This window comes from Crinia signifera, chromosome 1 (genome assembly GCF_055691185.1).
Source record: "Crinia signifera chromosome 1, ASM5569118v1, whole genome shotgun sequence".
Classification (NCBI taxonomy): domain Eukaryota; kingdom Metazoa; phylum Chordata; class Amphibia; order Anura; family Myobatrachidae; genus Crinia; species Crinia signifera.
In genome coordinates, this window is record NC_139217.1 from 345,773,267 (window position 1) to 345,793,177 (window position 19,911).

A 19,911-nucleotide genomic window follows, 5' to 3' on the forward strand; every position below is an offset into this window, starting at 1 on the left:
ATAAAACTGCAGACTTGTGCTTCATTTACACTTGACAAACAAGATTTATTTTTTCAATTTAGCATGCACTCTTTGTAGTTATATGTAACTGGTTATATTTTAATTATACGAAGACTGCACACCATTTTTTACAATAAAATACAAGTTTTGCAGTTAATGAAACATTGTGCACGCTGTCTATGTACCCTAGTTTACTACTTAGCTATCTGAGATACACTAAACTTTACTGTAAAAGATTCCTTATGCTAGGGTTAGGCTCTGCAGGGAGATTAGGTTTAGGAGCTAGGCATTAGGAATTTGGGTTAAGGATGGTAGAAACATACTTACAAGTAAACTGGTGGATCAGAGTTCTGCACCAGAAGTAATGGACTGTTAGGCCCTGGAAGACAGGCTAAAGCTGCTGCAGCCACCAGGAGCAGGTAAGTGACCCCTAGGTCACCAGGGACATTAGGTCCTCCACAACTTTTTTCCCGGGTGTGCATTTATTGTGTCTACCTTGTGTGTTCCTGTTTTATTTATGTACTCTTTTCTATAATCTATTTAGATCACTATGGTACCTCTTAAATATCTGATGAGGACTATGAAAATAATAATAATAATAATAATAATAATAATAATAATAATAATAATAATAATAATAATAATAATAGATTTTCGCCAACCCCATGTTACAGTTTTGGTATTGAATTTGGATTAATTTTGGTGTTTTGGTTTTGGATCTGTGTTTTTATTTAAAAAAAATATATATAAAATCATGTATTGTGGGTCTATTTTATTTTGATAGGCATTATTACCCACAATGTCATTTATTTCCAGTCAATTTCGACCACCTCACAGCTGAAACTATTATTCACTAAAATTGGCCAATGGCTAAATTCAGCAAGAAAGCAGCTGCACAAACATTCAGCATGTTTATCTGTTTAACAATGTGTTTCAAAATAGTATTGTATTAGAGCTATAACCAATAAAAATGCACAAAACAGCTGTTTTCTAAGAGACCTGTCACTGTCCCACTGCATGAATGAAGTCATGTGGCTAAATTTCCAAAATCTCAATTCAAAATTCCCAATTTGATCACCGAACTTAACTCTATTGGTCTAATCTCCTCGAAAAGATTGGGTTCTGGTGCAAAAGGCTAAAAAATTATACTTTGTTTATAAAAAGGTACAATGTTTATGAAGAATAATGTGTTACAAAGAAAAACAGTGACAGAAGTTTTTACATTGGTTTCCAATTGGAAAATAAAGTAAAAAAACTTGCAAATAACACGCAGAAACCTATTCTTGGAAAACACAGTAGAACACGATGGAACAGTCCAGGGGCAGAAGATGAATTTAAAATGGTCCAGGGAGATTTTGTAGAAATGGCCCAACTTGGACATCACCAGAAGTATAACATACTGTGTAGCCATGGCAGCATCACTGGATGGAAGAGTTGCTGTACTGCAATGATGGAATAACAGTATGAATGTGTTCAATGCAGTGTAATGTGCACTGGTTGGCTGAACAGGCCTTATATAGGGGACTTCGTTGGCGGGGCATTGTTCTTAATACGCCCCTGGAACAGTCTCTCAATCAGATTGATCCCTCAGAGTTGAACCCTGAACAAAGGAGCTCAGGCTTTTTATCAGCAGAGCATCACGCCTGATCTCATCTACATATCTGCTGATTGGCTGATTAGGTAGTTAGGTATGTGATCTCCGTGAACTGCTAAAATCGCTTTTAACTAAAATCCTCATAATTTGCCCTATGAAATAATTACATTATTTTCTGCTGTTGTAGCTACAAAATTAATGTAATGCAAATCTGATGTTTTATGAGATTGGATTGGCTTAATATTAATATCTTTGAAACTGCAATTCTAAAAGATTTGCAAATTACACCCAACCTGAGAATAGACTTGACATATCTTTATGGCAATTTATATGCTCCTAGTGATTATGTGAATATTGAACTTACATCATACCCCACATGTAAGGTGATGACACTTTGATCTCTGCTTAACCTAAATACTTTTTCCATGTACACTGCTCTTTGTCTACCTCTATTGGTTTTGGTATAGATGAATACATACAAGAAATCACTTTGTTACCTAGGACCTGCCATTTTAAGAGGCATCTTCCTGGACAGTGACAGGTTAAGCATAATTAATGTACTTTTAGATTGGCAATCATTTTCCTCAGATTCTTCTGAGGACTTACTGTAAGATGTCTAGGAGCAGGGTCTTTCTATGCCCTTACTTTTAAAAAACAGTTATCCTGTAAGGTATAGAAATTAACCTAGAAATCAACAGTCTAATGGAACTTCCTCTTTCTGATTAGGGATGTGCACTGGGCACTTTTCTTGCTTCATGAAATGCATTTTGGTATCGCGGCAGTGTTTTGGATCTGGATCTGTTCCAAACCACCACCATTTTCGTGTTTTGTGTTTCGTGTTTTTGGTTCTGATTTTTTTTTTTTTAAAGCATAAAAACTGCTAAAATCGCAGAATTTTTTTTTTTTGCTCCTACAATATTATTAACCTCAATATAATTAATTTCCAATCATTTCCAGTCTATTCTGAACACCTCACAATATTGTTTTAGGACAAAAGGTTGCACAGAGGTAGCTGTATAACTATGCTAAGCCACGCAAGTGTGCGGCACAAACACGTGGCTCATCTAGGAGTGGCACTGTAGCGGCAGACAGGATGGCAGAAAAATGAGGCCCCAAAAAAGCACATAATGGCAAAAAAAGGTGCAAGATGGAATTGTCCTTGGGCCCTCCCACTCACCCTTATGTTGCTTAAATAGGACATGCACACTTCAACAAACCAATCATTTCAGCAACAGGGTCTGCCAAACAACTGTGGCTGAAATGATTGGTTTGTTTGGGCCCCACAAAAAAAGAAGAAAGTCACCTCTCCCTGTCCAAACTGGCTCTATAGAGGCAAGATGTCATCCTCATCCTCACCCAATTCATTTTGATGAACATCATCTCCACATTTTGCAGAAGCAACCTTCTACCTGCTCACTGACCAGGTTCCCCGCTGCGCTAAAAATTCTTTCAGAGTACACACTGGAGGGGGGACAACTCAGGTAAAATAGAGCCAGTTTGACTCTGTACAGGGGCTTCCAAACTGCCTTTTTTTCTTGCCAGTACAGGTAAGGACTGTCTGACATGTCTACTTGGATGCTGTCACCAAAGTAATCCTCCACCACAGTGAATGGAAGGTCTGGCATGATGGGAAGGTCCGGCATCTCAACCACAACAACCCTTGGACTCTCCTTGGGGATTTGTGATACCGTGTCTTTAGAAGGTTGAGTTCTTTGTTGTCTTTTTGTTGACAGCTTAACACTCTTTAATTTTCTAGGGGGGGGGGATGAGGAGGAGGGCTGTGATCGTCGTGTGAAGCTGTGAAACCGTTCCTTTGCACTCCGTGTGGTAAATGGCATATTGGCAAGCCTACATTTCTACTCCAAGGATTTATATATTTTTTTTTCTTAAACGAACTCAACTTTGCCTTTTTGGATTTCACAAGCCCTCGACGATGACATTGGCAGATGACGTTGATGGCATTTTATCATCATGTTCTATGTCTTGACTAGTGGCAGCAGCTTCAGCACTTGGAGGAAGTGGTTCTTGTACTATTGGAGCCTCCATATTTTGGTTCTCCATTATCTTTCTGGAGTACAGTCACACAGCAGCAGACACAGAAAAATTGAAAAGGATTATTATTAAGGAATTTAAGTCAGTAACCCTTATTGTCCAAACAAATTAGATTGATTATCTTGCAGCACCAGCATGCACACAGGTGAGGTGAGACTTGTGTAGTACCCTGTTCCAGCTAACAGTCACACAGCAGCAGACACAGAAAAATTGAAAAGGATTATTATTATTAAATCAGTAACCCTTATTGTAAAAAACAATATTTAGTATTTTTTGCAGCACAGATGTGTGGTGTGCACACAGGTGAGGTGAGACTTGTAGTACCCTGTATAAGCTTACAGTCACACAGCAGCAGAGCAGCAGACACATGAAAAAATACACTAACTACACTAACACTAACACAGTCAGCAGTGTAGTAGTTAAAATTTTAAACTACTACACCCCGCAGGTTGTCACTATCAGCAGTGTATTAGTTAAAACTACTACACCACACAGGTTGCAGTGGGGCGGGAGAGTGAGCACGTGGGCAGGCGCCAGGGAAGACTGCCAGACACATGTACACTGTTCAATCTCCTAGACTGGAGTAAACATGGCGCCCGCCAAGCCGTCCTTATATAGTGATAGTGTCCGGATCTCGCGAGATCCAACAGTGGCGTGCTCCGGGCCTGGGTGGGAATACCCGAACAAGCTTGAGAGTGCGTTCGGATTGGGGGGTGTTCGGGGGTGTCCGGATTCCCCGAATCTGAACTCACTCATCTCTTTTTCTGATTGAACAGACTTATACTAGAACATTAAAAGAACATAACAAAGGCATTCAGGTCACCTGTCCCCTGACTTTGGAGTTGCAGAAACCAATTAATATATGACTTTTAATTAACAATCTAGTATCACAAACACACACAAAATCATAGTTGTTCCACAATCACGGACATGTTTACTTGGAACATATATGCATATGTTGTGTACTACATATGGTGAACTTGCAGTCATCTGTGTATTGGAAAGGCCACTAGGCCATTTAAAGAAAGATTAGTGCACCAACAGTCATCAATTAGGCATGCTCTCAGTGTGAGAGAGAATAACCAGCCAATAGTGCATGATATTGGAGACTTCAAACACATTTTAGTTACTATATATTATGGTTGTGACATAAAGTTCTTTTGCAACTGGATATTTAGACTTCACAAAGTATTGTCATGGGAAAGGTTATTTGTGGACCAGAATGAGACTGGAGTACGGGGCCCTGTCTTGCACAGACCATAAATGTTACAGGCTCTATAAAAGGTTTATTCATGCATTAGTGTGAATATGACAAGATAATATTAAATGGCAACAGAAATGAAAACAGACCACAATAATTATAAATAAATGCCCTGCCCCATAGAATGTGCTGAGAGGATGCAGGTCAGTCACAGTAGTGCTCATGCTACTGGGGGTGAGCTGGAAGAAGACTTGCTGGGCAGAAACACAGGGCTGGAAGAATGCAGGCCAAGCATACTGTAACAAAGTAGTACCTTGAGTGGAGTTTAGTGGTGATCGGGAAGAATGAGCAGGACCAGGGCCGGCGCTACCCACTCAGCAGCTCCTGCAAAGCAGGGAGGCGCCATGCTGAAAAGGCGCTGTCTCCCTCCCTGCTCTGCTAAAGCTGCCTCAGCCCTCACTGTCACTGCCTCATGCACACCGCCCGCAGCACCTGTCTGACAGCGTGCGGCAGTATGGAGAGGCAGAGCAGCTCCCTGCACCGCGCACACACTGTCCTCCTCCTGCGACCTGTCCCCTGTTCCTCACAGACACTTGAGCCGAGGCATGTAGCACTGTCTGTGAATGCCTGGATGACATGTCCGGATCCGCCCCCTACCCATTGCTCCCTGCGCCTGTCAGCTGTCAATCAAATGACAAACAGGCAGCGCCGCCTCCCCTTTCTTTCCTCTTCTCAGTGTGCTGTGCCAGTGCCGCTGCCAGTCCTCAACACTCCGCCCCCTCTATCTCCTCCCCTCTTCTTCCATCTCCTACTTCTCTCCCCTCCTTTCCCCCTCAGTCACGAGTGCTGCACATACTTTTTGTACTGCTTTCGGATCGCATCACACACCGTACGATGCAATGCGATCTAGCCCATAGTGTATGCAATTCTCGCAGCGTGTATGGGCACCTTTAGTGCCTGCAACATTTTGCGGACACAGCACTGAGATGGTGTATGCATACATGTACATGTACCCGAGATCCTCCATAGGATCGCATGTTGCATACACTCCCACAATCGGACTGCAGCTTGTTGCAATGGCAATGTGAAGGGGCGCAAAATGTATGGTTTGCAGGAGGGCTCCGGACACCCTAGCACCGGCCCTGAGCAGGACACAACAGGTACAGGTAGTCTGATAGTCTGACACAGCAGGAGCAGTTACCTGGATTAAATCAAAGTGCAGACAGCAGTGCAGGTTATGACAATATACTGGATGAGCAGAGCACAGCAGGTGCAGGTTCCTGGATTGAACCAAAGTGCAGACATCAGTTCAGGTTACCAAGAAGTACTGGATGAGCATAGTACAGCAGGTGCAGGCTACCACAATGTTGTGGATGAGCAGAGTACAGCAGGTGCAGATTACCCTGATGTACAGGATAAGCAGAGCACAGTAGATGCAGTTACCGGGATTTAACCAAAGTGCAGACAGCGGTGAAGGTTACTAAATTATACTGTTGTGCAGAGCACAGCAGGTGCAGTTACCAGGATTGAACCAGATGAGCAGAGTACAGCAGTTTACCATGATGTACCAGATGAGCAGAGCACAGCAGGTGCAGGTGCCAAGATTGAACCATAGTGCAGACAACAGTGCAGATAACCAAGATGTACCAATGAGCAGAGCACAGCAGGTGCAGTTGTCAGGATTGAACCGCAGTATAGCCAGCAATGTAGGTTTCCGGGATTGAATTGGATGAGCAGATCACAGCAAGTGTAGGTACCGGAATTGGACCGAAGTGCAGCCAGCAGAATAGATTACCAGAATTGGACCGGATGAGCAGATCACAGCAGGGGCAGGAACCAGGATTGAACTAAAGTGCGACCAGCAGTGTAGGTTACAGGGATTAAACGGGATGAGCAGACCATGGCAGATGCAGGAATTGGGATTAACCAATGAGCAGTGTAGAGCAGCTGCCTGGGAACAGACTTATACTCCTGGCTGAAAAGGTGATTGGCCATGACACTTTAGCTAACCGAATTGTGTGAGGTTACTAAGTCCAGAGTGGTCAGCTGACTCAGACTGTCATGGCCATACCCAGTACTGGGCCTAGAGGGAAACTCCTGTATAGCAGAACCACATAGACACTGTAATGGCTGTAGAGGAGGAGACGCCATGAACATACTGGGATATATGTATAAGGCCAGCAAGGGCTGACACATGGGCCCTTATTCTGATCAGTGCGGATATATCCGCGTGCGTTCGGGCCGCCGATGTTTTGTGTCTGTGCATGTGCAGAGGCGTCTCTGCGCATGTGCGAGCGGGGCGTACGGCCAAATCCCGCATGATCTGTGAACACTCCGAACAGGGGGTGGAGAGGGGCGTGAAGGGCTATTTGGGCTCATTACCATATGCATACGCCCCGTGTTTCATGGGCGTTCCCATGCAAACGCTTGGCGTACGTATGGTAATGCAGTCGTGACGCACGTGTAGGGGGCGGACATATGACATCGCCGGATGTCAGCTGCCCGCCCAGATCCCTGCTTTTGCACGGAAACATGTCCGTGTGGTCTGAGGTTGCGGGAGCTGGTGGAGCATTCGGTCCTGCATTTGATGGTCTGCGACCATCGAATGATGGGGGAGGTTCCCTTAGATGGAGGAGGCGTATTCCGTGAAAAATACACGTGCGGTCCGTTCGGCCAGCTTCTTACCGCATACGGACGGAGTTGGCGATCCGTATGGAAGGCGGGGTTTCGCACGCACGGTCCTGGCCGCATATTCGGCTCCGGCCGCACCGATCAGAATAAGGGCCATGGAGCTCAAGTATATAACCTGTGCCTCTGCGTGTGGCAGATAAAGTACCCGTCAGGGTAGCATTGCAAAACCACGCATTGTGACAAGCACTGTATATCCTAATGAGATTAATGAGATTTTATAGTGGATTTTTATAGATCCATATAGAAAGTATCCACTATATTATTAAAAAATCTATTTATCATTTCACATAGAATGTAATTTAGGTGAATAGTACTGTATTTATACTCTATGTGCAGTATTATGTTTAAACATATGCAGCTATAAATGTTAATAACATTGGGGCAGATTTCATAAGCCTGGTGAAGTAACAAAAATTTGATAAGTGTAAGGAATAACAGGAATAACAGCAATCAGCCCCTAACTGTCATACTACAGAATAGGTTGGAAAATGGCAGTTATGAGCGGAATGGCTTTAGGATTATAACCTTCCACTTTATTACCACTTTATCACTTCAACAGGCTTAATAAATCTGCCTTATTCTTGCTTATTGCTTTCATTTCTATAGCAATGCCATCTGGTTGCGATCCTGGGAGAGTCATACTGCAAGTGTCCTAACATATATGTTAAAAATTGCCTTATGATATAATTTATATTTTAATATTTGCAGAATGTTTTATCCTTATGCTTTAGTATTGTAAAATGTACTGTAGTAACATTTCAAAAATAGGTCACACAAAGATCTTTATTTAATGAAATTATGATATTTCAATATGTCTGAGCAGCCATTGTTTATTTAACTATCATCATAGTGATGAAACATTGTGGAACTTAAAAATTAAAATATTCCTTTTGAAATTGCATTTAACATAATCACAACTGCATTACAGTATCATATTATTGTAAAAAGTCAAATCTCTGTCACCTCACTTTATCTACCAAATCACAACCAACAAAGCAGAAAACTGAATTATTCTCAGCTGTTAGATTTCTTAATTTAATATTTACAGTGTGTTTCTTCTTATCCGGCTCAAAAATGAGGCAAGTATTTGTGCCATGTCACAAAACAGGAACCACTGTCAGAGAAATTCTATTCATGGTGATAACCTACAAGTGTTCAAAGGCCATTCCACACATATCCTGCAGAAATGTAATGCATTATTGGTGCATATTACATGGGATAGATAACAATCATTATCTAAATTTGATTATTATTATTATTATTATTATTATTATTATTATTATTATTATTACTATTATTATTATTAATAGTAGTAGTAGTAGTAGTAGTAGTAGTAGTAGTAGTATAAGTATAAGTATTGTTCTTTAACCCCTTAAGGACGCGGCCTATTTGAGCCCAAAGGACGCAGCCCTATTTTTCAAATCAGACATGTGTCAATTTATGTGGGAATAACTTTCTAATGCTTTTACTTATCCAACTGATTTTGAGATTGTTTTCTCGTGACACATTGTACTTTAAGTTAGTGGCAAATTTTGGTCGATACAGTCTGTGTTTTTTTGTGAAAAATACCAAAATTTGGAAAAAAAATTGAAAATTTAGCAATTTGCAAAATGTTAAATTTTCTGCTTGTGAGACAAATAATCATACCACTCAAAATAGTTAATAACTAACAAAGACCATATGTCTACTTTATGTTGCCATCATTATTTCAACCTCCTTTTAATTTTTTTGGACACTAGGAGGCTTAAAATATAAATAGCAAATTCTCAAATTTTCAAGAAAATTTCAAACACTGATTTTTTTAGGGACCAGTTCAGTTCTGATGTGACTTTGAGGGACTTGTATGTGAGACACCCCCATAAATGATGCCATTTCAAAAACTGCACCCCTCACAGTATTCAAAACAGCATTTTGGAAGTTTGTTAACCCTTTAGGTGTTTCACAGGAATTAAAACAAAGTGTAGGTGAAATTTCAAAATTTCATTTTTTTAGCAGATTTTCAATTTTAATACATTTTTCTAAGGAACACAGTAGATTTTACTAGAGAAATGTGACTAAAAATTGATTCCCCCAATTCTTTTGTTTTCATAAATATCCTATATGTGGCCCTAATGTGCACGTTGACCAAACCACAGGCTTCATAATAGAAGAAGCACCTACTTGATTTTGGAGCCTCCTTTTTATGAGATTATTTTTTATGCACCATGTAGGTTTCTAGGCACCATAAGATGCTAAAAGTTAGGAACCTCCCCCACAAGTGACCCCATTTTGCAAACTACACCCCTCAGGGAATTCATCTAGGGGTATAGTGTACATTTCAAACCCCCAGGGGTTTCACCAATTTTGGTACAACTGGGCTGTGAAAATGCAAAATTACATTTTTTTACACAAAAATGCAGTTCTGGCTCAAAATTTTTCATTTTCACAAGGAATGAAGGAGACAAAGCACCCCAAAATCTGTGCCGCAATTTCTCCCGAGTACGGCAATGCCTCATATGTGACCAAAAAATACCATTTGGGTGCATGGCAGGACTCAGAAGGGAAGGAGTGATATTTGGATTTTGCAGCACAGATTCTGGTGGAATGAATGGTGGGTGCTATGTCGCATTAGCAAGACCCCCGAAGCACGAATACAGTGGAACCCCCCCACAAGTGACCCCATTTTGCAAACTACACCCCTCAGGGAATTCATCTATGGGTATAGTGAGTACTTTGACCCCACTGGTGTTTTGTCAAATTGTTAGGCATCGATACGTGAAAATGAAAAATGTCATTTTTTCCATTAATTTGTAGATTCACCCCATAATTTTATACTTCCACAAAGGGCAATAGTAGAAAAAGCACCCCAAAATTTGTTACACAATTTCTCCTGAGTATGGCAATACCCCATATATGGTTGTAAAACGCTATTTGGGCAGACAGCAGGCTTCAGAAGGGAAGGTGCACCATTTGGCGTTTTTGGCGCAGATTTTGCTGGAATGGTTTTCATGCGCCATGTTGCATTTGCAGAACCCCTGTTGTATCAGAGCAGTCAAAAACCCCAACAAGTGATACCATTTTGTAAACTACACCCCTCAAGGAACTCATCTATGGGTATAGTGAGTACTTTGACCCCACTGGTGTTTTGTCAAATTGTTAGGCATCGATACGTGAAAATGAAAAATGTCATTTTTTCCATTAATTTGTAGATTCACCCCATAATTTTATACTTCCACAAAGGGCAATAGTAGAAAAAGCACCCCAAAATGTGTTACACAATTTCTCCTGAGTATGGCAATACCCCATATATGGTTGTAAAACGCTATTTGGGCAGACAGCAGGCTTCAGAAGGGAAGGTGCACCATTTGGCGTTTTTGGCGCAGATTTTGCTGGAATGGTTTTCATGCGCCATGTTGCATTTGCAGAACCCCTGTTGTATCAGAGCAGTCAAAAACCCCAACAAGTGATACCATTTTGTAAACTACACCCCTCAAGGAACTCATCTATGGGTATAGTGAGTACTTTGACCCCACTGGTGTTTTGTCAAATTGTTAGGCATCGATACGTGAAAATGAAAAATGTCATTTTTTCCATTAATTTGTAGATTCACCCCATAATTTTATACTTCCACAAAGGGCAATAGTAGAAAAAAGCACCCCAAAATTTGTTACACAATTTCTCCTGAGTATGGCAATACCCCATATATGGTTGTAAAACGCTATTTGGGCAGACAGCAGGCTTCAGAAGGGAAGGAGTGCCATTTTATCACAGAGTTTGCTGGAATGGTTTTCGGGCGCCATCTTGCATTTGCAGAGCCCATATTGTACCTGTGCAGTGGAAATCCCAAGCAAGTGATACCTTTTTGTTACTAGCCCCCCTCATGGAACTCACTTACGGCCGTAGTGAGCATTTTGACCCCACTGGTGTTTTGTCAAATTGTTATGGGCTGTGAAAATAAAAAAAAATAATTTTTTCCATTAATATGTAGCTTTAGATCAAAATGTGCCATTTTCACAAGGGTTAATAGGAGAAATTGTGTAACATATTATGGGGTGCTTTTTCTCCTGAGTATGGCAATAGCATATATGTGTTTGTAAATTTCTGTTTGGACACATGGCAAGACTCAGAAGGGAAGGTAATGGCATGCGGCTCTTTGTACAAGCTGTGTGGAGTACATTAAAATTCAAGGGAAGTGTGATATATCTTAAAACAATCTTTGATACACGGGTTGTGTGGGGCAGGTTTCACATTGGTAAGTTGTGTCCTTTCTTATCCCCTTTTTGTAGCATACTCTACATCGTTTCTGGGACCTTCCTTTCTTTCCAGTGTGGGGGACTTCACTCGGAAAATGTTGCCCTGGTACAATTCGCGAGGCCTCGCTTCCAGAAGTACTAGGGCCCCCCTGTTCCTGGTTGCCAAAAATAAGGGCCTTTATTACTGCCTCTTGGTACTCCAGGAATGTCCCCCTTTGGCCTGCACATCGATGTAGTACAAATGCGTTGTACAGTGCCATTTGTACTATGTGTACAGCTAATTTTTTATACCAGAACCTTGTTTTTCTGGTCGACCCCCCCCCCCATGTACCTATTATAATCCACAATGCAGTTGGGTTTTGGGGTTTCGGTACTTGTGCCCCGCACTGGGACAGGAGTGCTGCTATGGCCATGCACTGTTGTCAAGATAAGGACATCTCTCTTGTCCCTATACTTGACACACAGTACATTGTCGCTGCATAATGCCCTGCTCTCGCCCCTTTTAAGTGTTTGCCCAAGCAGCGACCTAGGGAGGCTTCTATTATTTTTACGTGCAGTGCCGCATGCCACAGTACTTCTGGAAGCGAGGCTTTTGAATAGTGGGACGCTGGTATAGAAATTATCCAGGTACAGGTGGTATCCCTGGTCCAGCAGTGGGTGCACCAAATCCCACACTATCTTCCCACTAATTCCGAGTAAGGGGGGGCATTGTGGGGAGTCTATTTTTGTGTCTCTACCTTCATATATCCTAAATTTGTGTGTGCACCCTGATGTACTCTCACACAGCTTGTACATCTTCACGCCATACCTTGCCCTCTTACTTTGCAGGTACTGGCGGAATTGGAGCCTCCCTTTGAAATGTACCAGGGACTCATCTATTGAAATGTGCTTCTCGGGGATGTATGCCTGGGCAAACTTGGTACTAAAATGGTCTATTAGGGGTCTAAGTTTATATAACCGGTCATAATTGGGGTCATCCCGGGGTGGGCACTGTGCATTATCCCTATAATGGAGAAACCTAAGGATCGCTTCGAAGCGGGTCCTTGACATAGCCACACGGAACATTGGTGTATTGTATAAGATGTCTGTGCTCCAGTAGGACCTAATCGTGGGCTTCTTCACTAGCCCCATGCACAGTACAAGGCCCCAAAATATAACCATTTCATTTTTATGTACAGGGGTCCACTTGCGGGGCTGGGCATAATTAGAGGTGGGGTTTTGCTCAATAAATTGTTGGGCATAAACATTAGTCTGGGTGACCATTAGATCAACTAAATCATCACTAAATTTTTTTTTAAAAAAGTCCAGCTCTCTGAACCCTGCTGAATTGAATTGTATTCCTGGATTCCCTGTGAACTCAGGGACCTGGGGTACGTAGTTTTCAGGGGTTGTCCATGTGGGGTCAGAGGACTCGACTACTGCAGTGGGAGTCCTGCGTTGCCTCCTCGGGGGTTCATCAGAGTCACTAGATGATGAAGAGGATGACAAACGGAAATTTGTCTCATCCTCGCTAGCAGACTCAGTTTCAGAGGCCAGAAACGCGTATGCCTCCTCGGCAGTATATGTTCGTTGGGCCATAGTTTTATTGGTGTATGTATTTATGAAGTGCTTCAACACGTGTGGGGTTTTGTAGCACTGACAATGTGCAAATGCACTGCAAAAATTATGGTGTGCGAATGCACTGAAAAATTATGGGGTACAAATGCACTGAAAAATTATAGTGTACAAGTAACGCACAGAAAAAATTATGGGGTACAAATGCACCGAAAAATTATGGGGTACGAGTAACGCACAAAAAAAATTATGGGGTACAAATGCACCGAAAAATTATGGGGTACGAATAACGCACAGAAAAAATTATGGGGTACAAATGCACCGAAAAATTATGGGGTACGAGTAACGCACAGAAAAAATTATGGGGTACAAATGCACTGAAAAATTATGGGGTACGAATAACGCACAGAAAAAAATTATGGGGTACAAATGCACCGAAAAATTATGGGGTACGAGTAATGCACAGAAAAAATTATGGGGTACAAATGCACCGAAAAATTATGGGGTACGAGTAACGCACAGAAAAAATTATTGGGTACAAATGCACCGAAAAATTATGGGGTACGAATAACGCACAGAAAAATTATGGTGTACGGATAAGGTACAGAAAAATTATACGGATCACAACACACAAAATTAGGTGGTGACTACATGGAGGGTGATCACAGCACAGATGACCACAGGGAGGGTGATCCCAGCACAGATGACCACAGGGAGGGTGATATAGGCAGGGGTGACCACAGGGAGGGTGATCCCAGCACAGATGACCACAGGGAGGGTGATCACAGCACAGATGACCACATGTAGGGTGATCACAGCACAGATGACCACAGGGAGGGTGATCACAGCACAGATGACCACAGGGAGGGTGATCCCAGCACAGATAACCACAGGGAGGGTGATATAGGCAGGGGTGACCACAGGGAGGGTGATCCCAGCACAGATGACCACAGGGAGGGTGATATAGGCAGGGGTGACCACAGGGAGGGTGATCCCAGCACAGATGACCACAGGGAGGGTGATCACAGCACAGATGACCACAGGGAGGGTGATCCCAGCACAGATGACCACAGGGAGGGTGATATAGGCAGGGGTATTGTGGTGATCAGCGCAATTTTACACAGCCTAAACAGCCTAAACTCTAACACAGCTCTGACACAGCTCTGACACAGCTTCTCCTTAAGAGGCTCTAACACGAGTGAGCCCGGGAAGAGAAGCAAAACATCCCTTTTTCAATAGAAAGGCTGTGATTGGTTAGTCAGGACTGACTGACCAATCACAGCGATCGGCGGGGCGGGACCACTCTGATTGGTCCGCCGGCGCACTGACACGATCGGCTGCTGTCGATGACAGCAGCCATCTTTACTATGTCACCTTGTCACTTGACAAGGCAACATGACACGGCGGGGACGTACCGGTACGGCAAGGTGCGCGAACTACCCCGCTGCCGTGACGTACCGGTACGTCCGCGGGCGGGAAGGGGTTAAATCACCTGCTGTTTCAGTCAATTCCCTATAAAATAGTAAACACAACAGCAGTTGCCTAAAGTATACTGCATAAATAAAGTGATTTTTATGTTTTAATTTTAAGACAGTCTCAGATATACTATGTTCTCATTGCTGCCCCTTCAAAATCCCGTGTTTTTGTTTTCTGGTTTTTGGCAGTGCACAGATCATCTCAGCTCACAGACCCTGCTCATACTGCACCTGTCTGCCTTGTTCACACTGCTTCCCTAGTCTGCCCTGCCAAAAAGTGTGAGGAATCTAAGAGCAGCTTGTATTGGCTGTTGAAAAGCAGCTTTGATTGGCTGTTTAACGAACAGCTTTGATTGTCCATACAGCCACCAACTCTCATCCTCTGGTTGAGATTGTGCACCGTGTAGTAATGCTTAAAAAGTTCTGTAAGTTTGTTCACAACCTGTTGCTGGGTTTTATGAATGCCATGGGCAGACAGTATTTTTGAAATGCTGTAGTACACTGTGGAATCCTTGACAGTGCCAGTCACTTGCTTCTTTATTTCCTCCCCCCCTCTCATCATCAGCAGCTCCAGCACCTCCTCGTCCCTCCAGTGTGCCTTGCCTCATTTCCTCTCTGCAGCATTAAATTGATGTCACTTGATCTCATTCCCCAATCAGCTTGCTTTTTCAAGTCCTGTGTGAAAAACCCAGGTCGTGCCTGTTCACACTGGCAGACACCCGGGTAATTCCTAGCATAACACCCAGGAATTCCACTCACACCCATTCACACTAAGACAAGACACAAGAAATTACTGCTTGCCCTGGCAAAAGCACAGGTTTTTTTTGTGGGGTATTACGGACAGTACTTAAGCTACAGTACTGTGTATGTGTTGGATGCACACCTCGAACTATTGTGTTCTATTTCAATTCTTCCCAACAGCATATTTGGAAACAAATATGGAGTAAACAACTGATCTACGCCTTCCACTGTCAAATTATGCAGGTTATACAATTCTGTATACTGTGTATATACTGTATAAAATCCAATAAATCTATTCTACCACCTGTAATATACAATAGCTATAACAATCATTGCTGTACATTGTCAATATTTCTTTAACCTGCAATTATCTAATTGTAGTACTTGTACAGAGCATCGAACATTAAAAAAAGGAACAATGAGATTGCTTGACTTAATTATTCATGAAACAGGCATGCAATGCCCATTAAAACAGAAGTGAAGCTTGCGTTATCTAATTTAAGTACTGTAGGTCATTTTCCAACAAGTTCTTTTATGTATTTTACTCTACATTCTTTCATATTATTAACACTTTTTATTTTATTATTTTCATGTGCATTTTTCTTTTTGTGCATGTACTGTATTAAGTTCTTTCTAAAAAAACAAACACTCCAATTAAACAGGCATAAGTTCAGGGACCTTCCGTGAATCCACCCTGCAGAATTTCACTTACTTGGATCCTCAATGACTTGGTGCATATACTTTAGAATGCACTGCGTTCGCATAGTGGTGCTACACTCTGTTAAATGCCATTGTTTTACATTTTTATTGTGTGTCCACAATCCACAGATTTGCTTTTCTAGTTTCATCAAAGAAAATGACAATGAGCACTGATGCCAATGATGATCAGCTACTCTAAATGCAACATGTTCTAGCATAGCCCCATGTGTCTTATGGCTATGGGTATATGCACTGTCTTCTTTGAAAAGTTTTCTCTCTAGTAAGCTGTGCAACTGCATATTAATAACATTGTCTGCGGAGATAAAACAATCAATAAATCAAATCTGAAATTTAAAAAATCCTAATTCTATTGCAATAACCCCAACAAACACACTTCTGATAATAAAATACTACACTAAAATACCGGTACTTGTTTCCTAGCACGGCGCCCATCGCATCGCAGACCATAAGGCATACGATGGTATGTGATGCGATGTTATGCGATGGCAGCCGATGTTATACAATTTTAAATTGTATATCATCGCATTGTATGCCATTGTATGGCATATACAATGGTATGCGATTTAAAATTGTTTGCACACTAAGAACTACCCATTTCTTTCACTTGTACATTAACCCCTTCCCGCCGCAGCCTGTTTTTGCCTTCCTGACAGAGCCCTTTTTTTTCAAATCTGACATGTATCACTTAAGTGGGGATAACTTTTTTTTGCTTTTACTTATCCCAGTGATTTTGAGATTGTTTTCTCGTGACACATTGTACTTCAAATTAGTGGTAAATTTGGGTCGATACAGTCTGTGTTTTTTTGTGAAAAATAAGAAAATGTCGTAAAAAAATGGAAAATTTAGCAATTTTCAAAATGTTAAATTTTCTGCTTGTGAGACAAATAATCATACCACTCAAAATAGTTAATAACTAACATAGACCATATGTCTACTTTATGTTTCCATCATTATTTCAACCTACTTTTAATTTTTTGGACACTAGGAGGCTTAAAATATGAATAGCAAATTCGCAAATTTTCAAGAAAATTTCAAACACTGATTTTTTTAGGGACCAGTTCAGATCTGATGTGACTTTGAGGGACTTGTATGTGAGACACCCCCATAAATGATGCCATTTCAAAAACTGCACCCCTCACAGTATTCAAAACAGCATTTTGGAAGTTTGTTAACCCTTTAGGTGTTTCACAGGAATTAAAACAAAGTGTAGGTGAAATTTCAAAATTTCATTTTTTTTTGCAGATTTGCAATTTTAATACATTTTTCTAAGGAACACAGTAGATTTTACTAGAGAAATGTGACTAAAAATTGATTCCCCCAATTCTTTTGTTTTCATAAATATCCTATATGTGGCCCTAGTGTGCACGTTGACCAAGCCACAGGCTTCATAATAGAAGGAGCACCTACTTGATTTTGGAGCCTCCTTTTTATGAGATTATTTTTTAGGCACCATGTAGGTTTCTAGGCACCATAAGATGCTAAAAGTTAGGAACCCCCCACAAGTGACCCCATTTTGCAAACTAAACCCCTCAGGGAATTCATCTAGGGGTATAGTGTACATTTCAAACCCCCAGGGGTTTCACCAATTGTGGTACAACTGGGCTGTGAAAATGAAAAATTAAATTTTTTACACAAAAATGCAGTTCTGGCTCAGAATTTTTCATTTTCACAAGGAATGAAGGAGACAAAGCACCCCAAAATCTGTGCCCCAATTTCTCCTGAGTACGGCAATGCCTCACATGTGACCAAAAAATACCATTTGGGTGCATGGCAGGACTCAGAAGGGAAGGAGTGATTTTTGGATTTTGCAGCTCAGATTCTGGTGGAATGTTGGTGGCTGCTATGTCGCATTAGCAAGACCCCCGAAGCACCAATACAGTGGAACCCCCCCACAAGTGACCCCATTTTGCAAACTACACCCCTCAGGGAATTCATCTAGGGGTATAGTGTACATTTCAAACCCTCAGGGGTTTCACCAATTGTGGTACAACTGGGCAGTGAAAATGAAAAATTATTTTTTTTACACAAAAATGCAGTTCTGGCTCAAAATTTTTCATTTTCACAAGGAATGAAGGAGACAAATCACCCCAAAATCTGTGCCCCAATTTCTCCCGAGTACGGCAATGCCTCATATGTGACCAAAAAATACCATTTGGGTGCATGGCAGGACTCAGAAGGGAAGGAGTGATATTTGGATTTTGCAGCACAGATTCTGGTGGAATGAATGGTGGGTGCTATGTGGCATTAGCAAGACCCCCGAAGCACCAATACAGTGGAACCCCCCCACAAGTGATCCCATTTTGCAAACTACACCCCTCAGGGAATTCATCTAGGGGTATAGTGTACATTTCAAACCCCCAGGGGTTTCACCAATTGTGGTACAACTGGGCTGTGCAAATGAAAAATTACATTTTTTTACACAAAAATGCAGTTCTGGCTCAAAATTTTTCATTTTCATAAGGTATGAAGGAGAAAAAGCACCCCAAAATCTGTGCCCCAATTTCTCCCGAGTATGGCAATGCCTCATATGTGACCAAAAAATACCAGTTGGGTGCATGGCAGGACTCAGAAGGGAAGGAGTGATTTTTGGATTTTGCAGCTCAGATTCTGGTGGAATGAATGGTGGGTGCTATGTGGCATTAGCAAGACCCCCGAAGCACGGTGAAATGATGAACCTAATAATCCATAGATGTGTGGTATATTTTAAAACACTCCTTTATACATAGGCCGGGTTTGTCGGGGCAATTTTCACAGTGGAAAATAGTATCCTTTCTTATTCCCTTTTTAAAGCAAACTTTGCACCTTTTTTGTGTCCTGCCCTTTTTTGCAGTGGAGGGGATTTTGTTAGGAAAATGCTGCCCTGGTACAATACGGGGGCCAGTACTAGAAGTACTGGGGCCCTCTGCCTGCTGGTTCCCAAATATTAGGCCCTTTATGACTTCCTCTTGAAAGTGCATAAATGTCCCTCTCTGGCTGGTAGAACGGAATAGCACGTAAGCGTTATACAGTGCCATCTGGATGATATACACGGCCAGCTTCTTGTACCAGATTTTTGTTTTCCGCAGGGGACTGTACGGCTTCAGTACCTGATCTGAAAGATCCACTCCGCCCATGTACTTATTGTAATCTAGGATACAAATAGGTTTTGAGGTGTGGGTACTGGTACCTCGTACAGGGACGGAGGTGGTACTGTCTCCGTGAATTGTTGTCAGTATAAGGACATCCTTTTTGTCCTTATATTTGACCAACAACATATTTTCGGTGGATTGTGCCCTGCTTTCACCCCTTCTCAGTACTTGGGCAATGTGCGTTTTTGGGAGGCCTCTTTGGTTCTTGCGCACAGTACCGCAAGCTGCTGTACCTCTTGAACCAAGGGCCTTAAACAGGGGGATGCTAGTGTAAAAGTTATCCACATAGAGGTGATAACCTTTATCCAGGAAGGGGTGCACTAAATTCCAGACAATTTTTCCACTATCACCTACGAGGGAGGGGGGGCATTCTGGCGGTTCAATTCTTGAGTCCTTCCCTTCATATACCCTAAACCTGTGGGTGTACCCTGAGGTGCTTTCACACAGCTTATACATTTTTATGCCATACCTTGCCCTCTTATTGGGAAGGTACTGGCGGAATTTAACCCTTCCTTTAAAATGT